The sequence below is a fragment of the Anolis sagrei genome, chromosome 1 (assembly GCF_037176765.1).
Source record: "Anolis sagrei isolate rAnoSag1 chromosome 1, rAnoSag1.mat, whole genome shotgun sequence".
NCBI classification, from domain to species: Eukaryota; Metazoa; Chordata; class Lepidosauria; order Squamata; family Dactyloidae; genus Anolis; species Anolis sagrei.
Genome location: NC_090021.1, coordinates 220,154,129 through 220,168,139, shown reverse-complemented (window position 1 = coordinate 220,168,139; position 14,011 = coordinate 220,154,129). Strand labels below are relative to the sequence as shown.

Sequence of the window (14,011 nt, the reverse complement as noted above, 5' to 3'; positions counted from 1 at the left end):
CAAGTGTGTTTAAGTATGCAGCTGCTAAGTGTGTTAAGGACTACAGTAATCCTCTCAGGCACTTTAATTAATTTTGGCATTTCAAGGATTCAAGAAGTCCTGTGAGACCATTACGATTAATATTTGGAAAAGAAAATGTATGGTAGATTATACTAATGTTAAATGTTAAGGACCAAGAAAATGAAAAAGCCTTGATTAATAAAACTCTCGAGGGAAAGAAAATACAGGTTACCTTCATTTGCTAAAAAAGTTTCTGTTACTGAAAATGTATGGCTCCTGGGAACTGAACAGGCTCCAAAACGAGAAACAAGGTTCTTAGAGAGTTAAGGGGATGCCTTTTTATGCAAAGCAAACTCCTGTTTCTGTGATGACAACACAGATTTAGTTTTGTATAAAGGAAGCAGCCCTTTGTCAAAGAGAAGATCTACAGCAAATTTTTCATCTCATTCCAAGATGTTGCTATAGCTAATCTTGTAAAACGTGTTTAATCTATAATTGTTCATAATCTCAGCAATTACAAGACTTGGCTCCCTGTTGACTTTTTATTTTTTTGTAAATGAAAAATAGCTTATCATTCAAAACATAAATTAAGATAAGAGTTTTTCACCCACAGAGCTTTCATTCAAAGTTTCACTTTAGCACAATGGTTTTCAATATGTTGGTTTTATAATCCCATGACAACACTAATCTACAGATGAGGAAGCAATATGGCACATGCTCTGCAAACTGTTGCAAAACCAAGCAGGAGGATAAACAACAGGCTGGAGCAGGGGGCACAGACAGATTTGCAGAGTTTCTTCTGGAACTCCATGGCATTTCCATGGGTCTACAGATTCAGTGAAATAAAAGGGGGTAAAGATAACTATTGATAATGTCCTGATGATAATAATGGAATAAACTATCGTATATTCCAGCATATAAGACAACCCCCAACTTTTCCAGTTAAAATATGGAGTTTGGGATATACTCACCGTATAAGACTACCCCTCTTCCAATGCACACCAAATAATTTTTTTTAAAGTATCAGATTTGATTTCAATATGGTAATTTTCCTATTACTGTACCTCCTTCTCTGCCTCTCAGATCTTGCACATGCGCACCTGCACCACTTCACTACAATCTTCAGGAGTGAGATCTGAGAGGCAGAGGAGGAGGTATGATAATAGGATGCAAGGGTGGGCCAGACAGTAAAAGAGTTATGTTTTTCTGGGCCCAGAGCCCCTCTATCTTTTTTTCCATACCCCAGGCGCCCTGGATGCATGCAGCTTGCTCCACCCTTTACTTACATCTTCCCGTGAGGCGCCCCTTCACCTCACCATTGGGAGGACCACATTAAATCCACGAATCCTGATGAATGGATTTTCTTTTACCGTACTTGTACAGCATTGCCCTTAATGCTTTCATACAGTGGCTGCATATGGCAGGGATGTGGCCACTGCCATTTTTGAGCTCACCCCACAATATGCAGCAACCACAGGTTCTCCAATCCAGATTGGAAGTTTCAGCACCTGCTCTATAAAACAACTCCCACGTATAAGACGACCCCTGACTTTTGAGAAGATTTTCTTGGGTTAAAAAGTAGTCTTATACACCAGAATATACGGTACCATTGCAAGGGACAAGGATATTGTCTTTAAATGTGTCAGAAGGCAATTAGTGAGGAGATTGGAGTATTAGCAGCAACTTACTAAAGGGCAGTATTAAAATTAAACTCTCCTATTACCATTATTAAGGCCATGAACCCTTCTGAGCCAAATCACAAGATCAATTTTACATCTGTATTTATTTATTTATTTCACATATTTATATCCCGCCCTTCTCACCCTAAAAGGAGACTCAGGGCAGCCTTACAGCAGGCAGCGATTTGATGTCAATACATATAAATATAAACAAATACAATGAAAACCATACAATTAAACATTAATTATTAAAACATCAATTAAAATAATGTAATCCACATGTAAAATGGTTAACACCATAAATGCAAAATCCAGAGGATGCCCAGAAGAAGCACCAAATGATGAATGAATCACTGAAATTCTAATGTAATTTTTGAAAAATGCTGGTTATTTTGTAACCTCCTTTTTGTAACCTATGTTTAACATGACATTTAACAACAGGTTAAAAAGTTATCATTAGCAAGGGAGATACGTTGTTACTGCTGTGTGTCTTCAAGTCATTTCTGACTTATCAGCTAGCAATAATACTTTTTGCAATGAAACAGAAATATTTATCTGTTGAAATCTACTCTAGTGCACCAAAGCTTATGCTGGAACAAACCTCTTAGTCTTTAAGACACCACAATATTGTTTGCTATTCTATTTCTCAATGTCCACAGCTTAAACTGCTGTTAATTACACAAGAAGTAGGCCAGCTATTATTATTTACATTCCAAGTGGTTATTCTATATCATTGGGGGACATGGAATTGACCGTCCTGTAGTAGAGAAAAAATAAAACATGGCTACAGGTGAAGAAAGGCCCATCAGTCAGAAATCAGATGCTCTGCTTCACCATTCCCTCCTGCAATGACCTCCAGGACATTCTGGGATTAAGCTACCCACCAGCTTCAATCAACATGGCTTACACATGGGAATGATGCAATTTGTATTCATACAGAGAGCACAAGACAGAAATAACATGCTAAAACAGTGGTTGGTCTTCCAGATGTTTTGAACTTCCAGTCCCAGAATCCAGCCAACAATCAGGAACTATGGGAGCTAAAATCCAAAACATCTGGAGGGCCAAATGTTTGAGAACCACTGCACCAGAATTATCATTTCCCGTGCAACATGAAAGGCAAAGAACAGTATTGGGTTCAGTTAATGTAGGCTAAGAGTACATATTCCAGAATCCACAGATTTTCCACAGCTTCGTGTTGTCTCTAACCAACAAGAAACTAAAAAGAGTAAGCAATATTGCCAGTGATCAGTGCCATACAGAATTTTCACCATTTTTAAAGCCAATTCTGATTCTATTTTGCATCCATAGTTCACTGATAGAATGATTTTGCATAATGTTTCACAGGATTATTCTGTGTGTTAGATACTGGATTCCCTTCAAATCAATTTCCTTATATCACACTTGAACAAACATACTGCAACACAATCCTTTTCAGATTTGCATCCATGGAAATGTTTCTACAAACCATCCCATATGTGCAAACAGCTGAACTGTAGCAGACAAAGTAAAGCAAAATCTAATAAAGAATCGCAAACATATAGCATGAAACACCTAAAGGTGAAAGTCATGTGGCTAACAGTCTCCTTCCATTTTATAGCACTGCAGAGCACCGAAGTGTACATACATATGTTCTTCCAAAAGCAGGAGTGAGAATCACGCAGCCCTCTAAATGTGGTTGACTATGTTCCAACAGCCCTAGTCAGAGGAATGATGGAGGCTGCAGTCCAGCAACACCCGGAGGGCCGCCCCTGCCCTAAAAGTAATATGAACTTCCATACCAGATTACACTGAAATTAGAAACTACTTACAAGAAAACGATTTACAGGAATACTGTATAATTCTAAACACCATAGTTTATAATTATGTTATATTTATGTAGTATATATTAACCAACAGTCTTTTTAGAACAAACAATCAATTTGTATCTTAAAACTGCTTTTCCCATTCCCTCCCTTTATTTAAGCAAGCTGACAAGCACATGGACAGCACAAAATGTAAAGCAAAGAAATCATAAATTTAGGTGGTTGTCCCCATCCAATCTAGGCTTGTGTTTCCAAGATTTGATAACCCAAGACATTTTGCTACCCAATGAGAAGGAAAATATGGAAGAAGACACAGACACACACCTCAAATTCCACAAATTGGGTCCAATCTGATCACCACCTGCATCTCATTGGTGGTGGCACAGCATCCCTCTGCCATACATTGCAACTTCAGGAAGATGGGAAACCTGATGCCATCCACATGCCTTGTCTATGTCCACATCTAAGGGTGAATCTGTACTGTAGAATGCATGGAGTTTCACACCACTTCAACTGTCATGCTTCCATGCTATAAAATCATTGGGGGATGTAGTTTGGTGGGGCACCAGCACTCTTTGGCAGAGAAGGCTGAAGATCTTGTAAAATTACAGCTTCTGGTTCCATAGCACTTTTTATTATCCAACAAGCATACTGGGGATAATGGGAATTGCAACCCAACAGCACTTATGGCTCTGAGGTTGGGGAAAAGTGAAAGGGTATTTTAAAGTCAGACATCATATCCACAAGCCTTGCATCTAAAACTCTATTTTGACTAAATAGAACAAGCAGCAGGTGTTGCTGTATCACAACTCACATTGGACTCAGTCATGATGTGCATTGATAAGGAGTACAGGAGTTGTGGTCCAGCATCTGAAGGGCTACATAAAATAACACGCAGATTGGATTCGGCTCATGGGCCTTGAGTTTAACACATGTGGTGTAGATGCACCCTAACTGAGGATGGCACATTACTCAAGCTTCATAGTAGAGCTTTAGCTCTGCCTTGAATAATTTCTGGGAGAATCTTTTGTACTGAATGAAGGAGAAGGGCTAGACGGGAACCATCCTAATTAACATCTGTAGGATAAAAGAGCCATTGCGAACCATCTTTAGGCATGTGCACCTCTGAAAAAAATGTAGTACATTTGACAGTAAATAACACATACAGCCATTATCTGGTTCATCAGTGTAGTAACTTTTTTTCACCAAGGCAGTCATGAGAAAGGCTGTATGTCTGTACTACTGGTTCACACCTTATTGATGTTCACACCATGGTGTGAGGTTATGTGTATTGCTTGGTGTCAGAATGATTGTCTTATCAGCCACAGTGTTGTGAGCAGCAAGTGTTAATAACTGTAACTGTCACACTCTCTACTTTGTGCAGTTAATTTTTCTTCACACTGAAATATCAATATATAAACTTGAATTTCAGGACAGTGTGCTACAGGGAAACCTTTGCCTTTGTTTGTGTATTGTATGTCATTCTTTACTATACAAAAGGCATTGAATGTTTGCCTATATATGTGCATACCGTAATCTGCTCTGAGTCTCCTCGGGGAGATAGAGCGGAATATAAATAAAGTGTGTTATTATTACATACTTCTCATAAACTTGGCTGTATTTACACAATCTCATTGTGTGTGGCTTTCTTACTCTTTAACAGATTAACAGAACTGTGTACAAGGAGATCAGGCAGAAGATGTATTGTTGAAGGCTTTCATGGCCTGAATCACTAGGTTGTTGTGTATTTTCAGGGCTGTATGGCTATGTTCCAGAAGCATTCTCTCCTGACGTTTTGCCTGCATCTATGGCAGGCTTCCTCAGAGGTTGTAAGATCTCACAACCTCTGAGGATGCCTGCCATACATGCAGGTGATACGTCAGGAGAGAATGCTTCTGAAACATGGCCCTACAGCCCGGAAAACTCATAACAACTCAGGCAGAAGAGTTTGTGGAACTGGGGTTTTATCTAAGTGATAGGAGGGGAGGCTTTCTTTACCACACAAACAGGACTTTGGATAATAAACTTTTTTTGCTGGAGGGATTATAAGAGGTGCAACCTAAAATACACATTTGCTGAGGTTGGGGGCTAGGACACTCATAAAAGTGAAAAAAACATATATACACATTGCTATTTTTTTAACCTGAGAGAACCTGTCTCTAGGAATGTTTAGGAACATCCACGTGAGGCTAAATTTACTGGCAGTATCATACTAGTATCATACTTCTAATCAAGGTAAAAGAAGAAAGCGCAAAAGCTGGGTTGCAGCTAAACATCAAAAAAACCAAGATTATGGCAACAAGAATGACTGACAACTGGAAAATAGAGGGAGAAAATGTGGAGGCCGTGACAGACTTTGTATTTCTAGGTGCAAAGATTACTGCAGATGCAGACTGTGGCCAGGAAATCAGAAGACGCTTACTTCTTGGGAGGAGAGCAATGTCCAATCTCGATAAAATAGTAAAGAGTAGAGACATCACACTGGCAACAAAGATCCGCATAGTCAAAGCCATGGTATTCCCTGTAGTAACCTACGGATGTGAGAGCTGGACCTTGGGGAAGGCTGAGCGAAGGAAGATAGATGCTTTTGAACTGTGGTGTTGGAGGAAAGTTCTGAGAGTGCCTTGGACTGCGAGAAGATCCAACCAATCCATCCTCCAAGAAATAAAGCCCGACTGCTCATTGGAGGGAAGGATACTAGAGACAAAGTTGAAGTACTTTGGCCACATCATGAGGAGACAGCAAAGCCTAGAGAAGACAATTATGCTGGGGAAAGTGGAAGGTAAAAGGAAGAGGGGCCAACCAAGGGCAAGATTGATGGATGGCATCCTTGAAGTAACTGGACTTACCTTGAAGGAGCTGGGGGTGGTGATGGCCGACAGGGAGCTCTGGCGTGGGCTGGTCCATGAGGTCACGAAGAGTCGGAGATGACTGAACGAATGAACAACAACAATCATACTAGGGAGCCTAGAGATTTCCTGAGGGGTGTTCTCTCCAGGAACCTCTAAGTCCTCCACATAACTCTATGGTCAACATCCAGCAGCAATTCACCACAGACTTACATTGCAGGTTTCTAGAGATAACAGGCTAATCAAATTGGTGAATAACCAAATGCACAAAAGTAAAACCCACAAATCTGGATGGATGCCTGTAGAACACTGACAAAAACTAAGAATCTAGTCCATGCATGGGCAGAAGTTTGCCCATGCCTGGTCTAGTCCCATGGACCTTATCCTGACGGAGGCTCAAAATTGAATTTTCCCCAATTTGCTAATATTTATTACGTGTGGCCCCTGAAGAATACTGTACTTTCCCACATCAATTTTAGTGGGAACTGAGTTGCAGATTGAAAATGAAACAACATAACAAAAGCTGTACCTCCCCAAGGACAGGAGGAAGAGAGAACCATTGTATCCCTTCTTACAATGAGATTTGTGACCAACAAAATCCAGAGAAGCTCGAATAAACAAGGAGCCTGCACCCCAACTGAATTTTGAATATATTTGGATGGGTTTCAATTTAATTTTTAAATACCAATGTTTTAATGTTTGTATATTTGTAGATTTTGAATTGTATTGAATTTTATTGTATTGTATTGAATTGAATTTTAATGTAAACTGCTTTGAGTCTCCTTGTGGAGAAAAAAAACATGGTATAAATAAACATCATAACAATGGTAATAATAGGTGACTCTACATGGTAAATTGGATGCTGTTTGACACCACTGTAGCTGACAGATATCAATGCTATGGATTCACCAGAGTTGGTTTTTCACAGTAATAATAATAAAGGTAGTAAGCGTAAAGATTTCCCTTTGATATTAAGTCTAGTCATGTCTGACTCTGAGGGGTAGTACTCATCTCCATTTCTAAGCCAAAGAGCCAGCGTTGTACATAGACACCTCCTGGCCAGCATGACTGCATGGAGGACTGTTACCTTCCTGTAGAAGCGGTACCTATTGATCTACTCACATTTGCTTTTTTTGAACTCTTAGGTTGGCAGAAGTTGAATCTAATAGCAGGAGCTCACCCCATTTCCCAGATTTGAACCACCAACCTTTCGGTCAGCAAGTTCAGTAGCTCAGTGGTTTAATGTAGAAGGAGGGGCTCCTCCTACATTAGGTTTAGTTTAAAGCCCACTTCCACTTTGCTTTCTTTGATGTCTCAAACAACCCTGAGGCTATCTAGCTGTGTGTTGTAAAGGGAATGCAGCCTGCTATGGAATCTGCTATGGAATCATGGGAGATGTAGTTTTGAAAGGTCTTGTGCCTTCTCTGCCAAGGAGTGCCAGTGCCCCACTAAACCCTGTGACGTTTCGCCTTGCCATAGATGCAGGCGAAACGTCAGGAGAGAAGCTAGGGCTAACAACGGGATTGCCCCCCAACCATGGATTCAAACTTCCAATCAGCAAGTTCTGCAGCTTAGTGGTTTAACCCACTGCACCACCAAGGCCCTCTAATAATAATACATTTTATTATTACCAACCTCTCCTGATGACTGGTTGCAGGTACAACAAATTAAAAAACAAATGAACATAAAATACAATGACTAACTTTCATACACACACACATATGCAGTTTCTCAAGTCGCTCCTGACACGACAAAAAAAATTATACAGTATATGAAAACCTCTTCTAAACACAGCTACAGAATTGACATATAGTGGTAACAGAATGCAAATCAAAAATTCATGATTGAAAGTGGACTGGGTAGGCTTAATAAATGCGTGCAGGTGCCTCCCCAAATTCCATTTCCCAAGATTCCAGATCTTGGAGCCATGGCACTGAAGGTGGCGTTAAGCTGCATCCATTTTGCAGTGTATGGTTCAACTTGGGCCCTGCAGGTGTTTTGGACTTCAACTCCCACCATTCCTATCAGCCTCAGGCCCCTTCCTTTCCCCCCTCAACCACTTAAGGGGGAAAATGAAGGGACCTGAGGCTGTTAGGAATGGTGGAAGTCCAAAACACCTGGAGGGAGTGCCCAAGTTGGCCTATGCCTGGTGTAGATGCACCCCATAATCATCCTGGGGGGCTCGGTTACCTTCCAGTCCAGAGATGGGCTTGAGCCACGCCCCCTCCCTCCCTCCGAGGCTCAGCTTCCCCTCCTGCTTTTCTCCAAAGCAAAAGCCACGGCTCCAAGGGAACCAGGCACCTGCGCGTTTTCCCTGGGCTTTCCCCGCCAAAACAAGCGCGAGCCCCACAGGCTTTGTGTGGGCACGCCTGGGCACGCAGCGCCCATTCATTCACACAAACTCTCTCTCCCACACCGGCCGTTGACATCTCAGTCTCTTTCCCCCCGAAAATCCCCAGTTCAGAGGCTCTCCTCAGACTTCCCCCCCTCCCAGCAAGTAAATGAAAGGTCTGCAGTAACATGTGTATGGAGAGAGTGGCCGCCCATGCGCTCCACTTCGGGAGCATCTACAACAGTTTCGCACCACTTTGAACATAGCCAAGGCTCAATGCTATGGAATCCTGGGAGTTGTAGTCAGAAGCTAGCACTCTTTGGCAGAGGCTAAAGGACCCTTTAAACCACAACTCCCAAGATCCCTTAGCATTGAGAAGTGTCAAGGTCCACTCCTTCTACAGTGTAATGCAGGCGTGGTAGGCTGGTAGGCTGTTAGGAGTTGTGGAACTTGAAGTCCAAAACACCTGGAGGGCCCAAGTTGGCCCATGCCTGCTCTACACTGTAGACACCCCTGATTCTCAATTGGAGAACTAGCTCAAGCAAATCATGCTTAATATCCATAGTGTATCCCTTCACTGGAAATACCTGTTTCCTGCTACTTCATCACACTAGAGAGAGAAAAAAATCCACTTAAAATCTGGTATCTGCCTCTTGAAGAATTCTGGGGCTTGTAATTTAGTAAGGGCGCTTCATGCAGTCATGCTGGCCACATGACCTTGGAGGTGTCTATGGACAACGCCGGCTCTTCAGCTTAGAAATGGAGTTGAACACCAACCCCCCGAGTTGGACACAACTGGACTTAATATCAAGGGAAAACCTTAAGGCTCCTCCCTAAAGTCCAAACCCCAGAATTCTGCACACCGCATGACCTTGGAGGTGTCTACGGACAACACCGGCTCTTCGGCTTAGAAGGGGAGAGGAGATTACACGACTAGACTTAATGTCAAGGGGAAAATTTTACCTTAAGGCTGTTAAAGGCTCCTCCCTAAAGTCCAAACCCCTGAATCTTGCAACAGGGAGAAATCAGATTTTAAGTGAATTTTTTTCTCTCTCTAGTATGATGATGACTTTTTCTGTTCTCCTGAGTGGAGCTAAACAAAGAGCCTGCATCCTAACTGAATTTTGAATATATTTGGATGAGCTTCAGTTGAAACTTTTAAATACTAATGTTTTAATTTTTGTATATTTGTAGATTTTACATTGTATTGAAATGCTTTGAATGTAAGCCACTCTTGAGTCTCCTTATGGAAAGAAAAAGCGGGGTACAAATAAACATCATAATAATAGTAGTAATAGGTGGATCTGCATAGTAGAATGGTTACAGTTTGACACCCCTGTAGCTGACAGAGATCAATGCTATGGATTCACCAGAGTTGGTTTTTCACAGTAATAATAATAATAATAAAGGTAGTAAAGGTAAAGGTTTCCCCTGACATTAAGTCTAATCCTGTCTGACTCTAAGCCGAAGAGACGGCATTGTCCATAGACACCTCCTGGCCATGTGGCTGGCATGACTGAATGGAGCACTGTTACCTTCCTGCAGAAGTGGTACCTATTGATCTACTCATATCTGCATGTTTTTGAACTGCTAGGGTGGCAGAAGCAAGGGCTAACAATGGGAACTCACCCTAGCCATAGTTGGTTTTTCACAGTAATGATAATAAAGGTAGTAAACGTAAAGTTGTTGTAGGGTTTTTCGGGCTATATGTCCATGTTCTAGAGGCATTCTCTCCTGACGTTTCACCTGCATCTATGGCAAGCATCCTCAGAGGTAGTGAGGTCTGTTTTTTTGTCCCACCCTGGTCATTCCACAGATATATAAACCCATTTTCCTAGTTCCAACAGACCTCACTACCTCTGAGGATGCTTGCCATAGACGCAGGCGAAACGTCAGGAGAGAATGTCTCCACAACATGGCCATATAGCCCGAAAAAACCAACAACAACCCAGTGATTCCGGCCATGAAAGCCTTCGACAATACAGTAAACGTAAAGGTTTCCCCTTTGACACTAAGAGCTGGCGTTGTCCGTAGACACCTCCTGGTCATGTGGCCGGCATGATTGCATGAAGCACTGTTACCTTCTTGCAGAAGCGGTACCTATTGATCTACTCCCAACTTGCATGTTTTCGAACTACCAACAGAGTCGCCAAAGATGGAAGAAGAGCAGCAGAAGTCCTGCTAACATCACGGGCAATGAATGACCAGCACCAATCCCTCTGCGGCCATTCTCCCAGCCAGGTCCACATCTCTCGCGCCTCCCTCTCGAGGGGCCTCAGGGTCGCAATCACAACAACAGCGCGAATAACGATAATCAGCATCAGAGAATAGGGAAACTCACCGCGCGCCTTGGGTCTGGGCTGCTTTCGCTGCTGCCGAGCAAGTGAGAGACTCCCTCCGCCGCCTCCGGGGACACCATCCAAACAACAAGCCAAGACACAAACCCACCCACGCGCCACCCGGGTCCTCTCTCTCTCTCTCTCTCTCTCTCTCTCTTTCTCTCTCTGACTCTCTCTTCCCTACTTTGAGAAGACGCGGAGCCTTATTAGGCAAGAATGCGGGGTCTGGCGGGAAGGAGCCCGGTTTTGTGTCCCTGCAAAAGTGGGGCTGAATGGAGGAGAGCAAAGGGGGAGTGGGCTAGGAGGAAAGGGAGGGAGGGAGGGAGGGAAGAGAGGGAGGCTCCCAGGCAGGACTCCTGCCCCCTTGGCTACAACAACAAACCTCAGCGACCTGAGGAAGCAAGCCCCACTGGAAGGAGGAGAGGGAGCTCAGGAGTCACACTGTAGAGCAGGGGTTCTCCACCTGTGGGCCCCCAGGGGTTTTGGCCTACAACTCCCAGAAATCCCAGCCACTTTACCAGCTGTTAGGCCAAAACATATGAGGATCCACAGGTTAAGAACCACTGCTGGAGTCAATGAGCTTTGACTGCCCTTTCTCAAGGCTATGGAGTCACTGGGAGTTGCAGTTTAGTGGGGCACCAGCACTCCTTGACAGAGAAGGCACAAAACCTTGCAAAACTACATAGCATTCATGGGAGATGTAGTTTTGCAAGGTCTTTGGCCTTTGCCAAGGAGTGCCAATACCTCACTAAACTCCAACCCTCAGTGATTCCATAGTCTTGAGAAGTGGTATTGGGCCACACTGCAGAGTTAAGGTGCTTTGACTGCTCTTTCTCAAGGCTATGGAGTCATTGGGAGTTGCAGTTTAGCAGGCACTAGCACTCCTTAGCAGAGAAGGCAAAAGGCCTTGCAAAACTACATCTCCCATGATTCCATAGCACTCAAAGTGGTGTCGGGCCACACTGTAGAGTTCATGCGCTTTGACTGCCCTTTCTCAAGGCTGTGGAGTCACTGTGGGTTGCAGTTTAGTGGGGCACTAGCACTCCTTGGCAGAGAAGGCACAAGGCCTTGCAAAACTACATCTCCCATGATTCCATAGCATTCAGTTAAAGTGGTGTCGAGCCACACTGTAGAGTTCATGCGCTTTGATGGCCCTTTCTCAAGGCTATGGAGTCACTGGGGGTTGGGGGTTAGTGGGGCACCAGCACTCCTTGGCAGAGAAGGCGCAAGACCTTGCAAAACTACATCTCCCATGATTCCATAGCATTCAGTTAAAGTTGTGTGGCACCACACTGAAGAATTCATGCACTTTGATAGCCCTTTCTCAAGGCTATGGAGTCACTGGGGGTTGCAGTTTAGTGGGGCACTAGCACTCCTTGGCAAACAAGGCACAACACCTTGCAAAACTACATATCCAGTGATTCCATAGCAGTTAAAGTGTCAGGCTGTATTCCTTCTACAGCACACAGCTAGATAGCCTCAGGGTTGTTTGAGACACCAAAGAAAGCAAAGTGGAAGTGGGCTTTAAACTAATCCTAATGTAGGAGGAACCCCCAGTGACACAGCAGGTTAAACTACTGAGCTGCTGAACTTGCTGACAGCAAGGTCAGCAGTTCAAATCCAGCAAGCAGGTGAGCTCCCACTGTTAGCCTCAGCTTCAGCCAACCTAGTAGTTCAAAAACATACAAATGTGAGTAGATCAATAGGTATCACTCTGGCGGGAAAGTAACGGCACTTCATGCAGTTGTGCCAGCCAGATGGCCTTGGAGGTGTCTATGGACAACACCAACTCTTCAGCTTAGAAATGGAGATGAGCACCAACCCTCAGAGTTGGACACGACTGGACTTAATGTCAAGGGGAAACCTTTACCTTTTAATGTAGGATTAATGACACTTGTTCATGATTGATAAGCCAGTGGGTTTGGGTATTTGGGGTTTATTCTTTTATGCTAATGGGTGATGGTCAGTGTCATTCTACAGAGGCTATTTAAGAAAATTCAATAATCTGAAAATAGACACATAATAGACTCAGACTAATATTCTTGAAACCTTACTGAAACTGGAAGCCATACTCATAGTGGAATATTTTATGTTATACTTAAGCCCACTCCCCACTTTGACCGCCATGAGTCAAGGCTATGCAATCCTGGGAGTTGTAGTTTGACAAGGTCTTCAATGTTCTCTGCTAAGAAGTTGGTGCCTCGCCAGAACACAACTCTCAAGATCCCATGACATTGAGCCACAGCACTTAAGTTGTGTCAACAACACACCTCACCCAAAGCTCTAATAAAATAATACATTTCAGTCAAAGGTCTCTTTTCCTTTATCTGGGTGAATCTTCAGTGGAAGGCAATGTTGTTGTTTTAACGTACTCTTTCAGATCTTGGTATTTCCTGGGAATACCTAAATCCATGTTTTTTCAAGTCTCATTATATACAACAACATTCAAAAGGTGTCCTTTATATAAAATGGCAAAAACAAGGTTTGCTTCATGGAATGTTTTGAGGGGAGATCTTTTAAAGCTGTGCATGATTGGATCCACAGATACATCAAGCCAACTGTATTCCTATTTTTTAGGGTTTTTTAAAATAGCTTTTCTCCAAGGGGCCAATCATGTCTTCCGATGTTATCCTCCCATCAACTCTGTTCGACTGAGAGACAGAAGGTCAGTGACCTGCCTAACTGCATGTGGGTTGAACAGTTTACCTCCAGGGCCTAAGTCCAATTTTGTGTCTCCTATTACCTGACAATGGTCTCTTGTTTGTTGCTTCCCTCATGCTTTCATGATGACGGTTAGTATTTGGCTGACCCTCCAGAAGAGTGTCAAGGATGGGAATCCTGGTAACTCCCATAGTATAGCTGATGGTGAGGCATGCTGCAACTTACTGTCCAACAACACCTGGAGGGACACACATTTCCCACTTTTGCTCTTGATGGATCTTTGGCTCGGCCCCAAGTTTCTTCCTGTCATCAGGTTAAATGAGGCAACCACCTCTGGAAGCAGAAT

At 43.1% G+C, this 14,011-nt stretch overlaps 1 protein-coding gene across 1 annotated transcript in view; it reads right to left on the bottom strand.

Moving 5' to 3' along the window:
* MYLK (myosin light chain kinase) overlaps positions 1–11,090 on the bottom strand; it is a 250,329-nt gene extending 239,239 nt beyond the window's left edge. Inside the window, exon 1 of the mRNA XM_060774888.2 lies at positions 11,007–11,090. The gene's annotated coding sequence lies outside the window, so the exon portion shown is untranslated. The remainder of the gene's footprint in view (positions 1–11,006) is intronic.
* Positions 11,091–14,011: the final 2,921 nt, after the last annotated feature.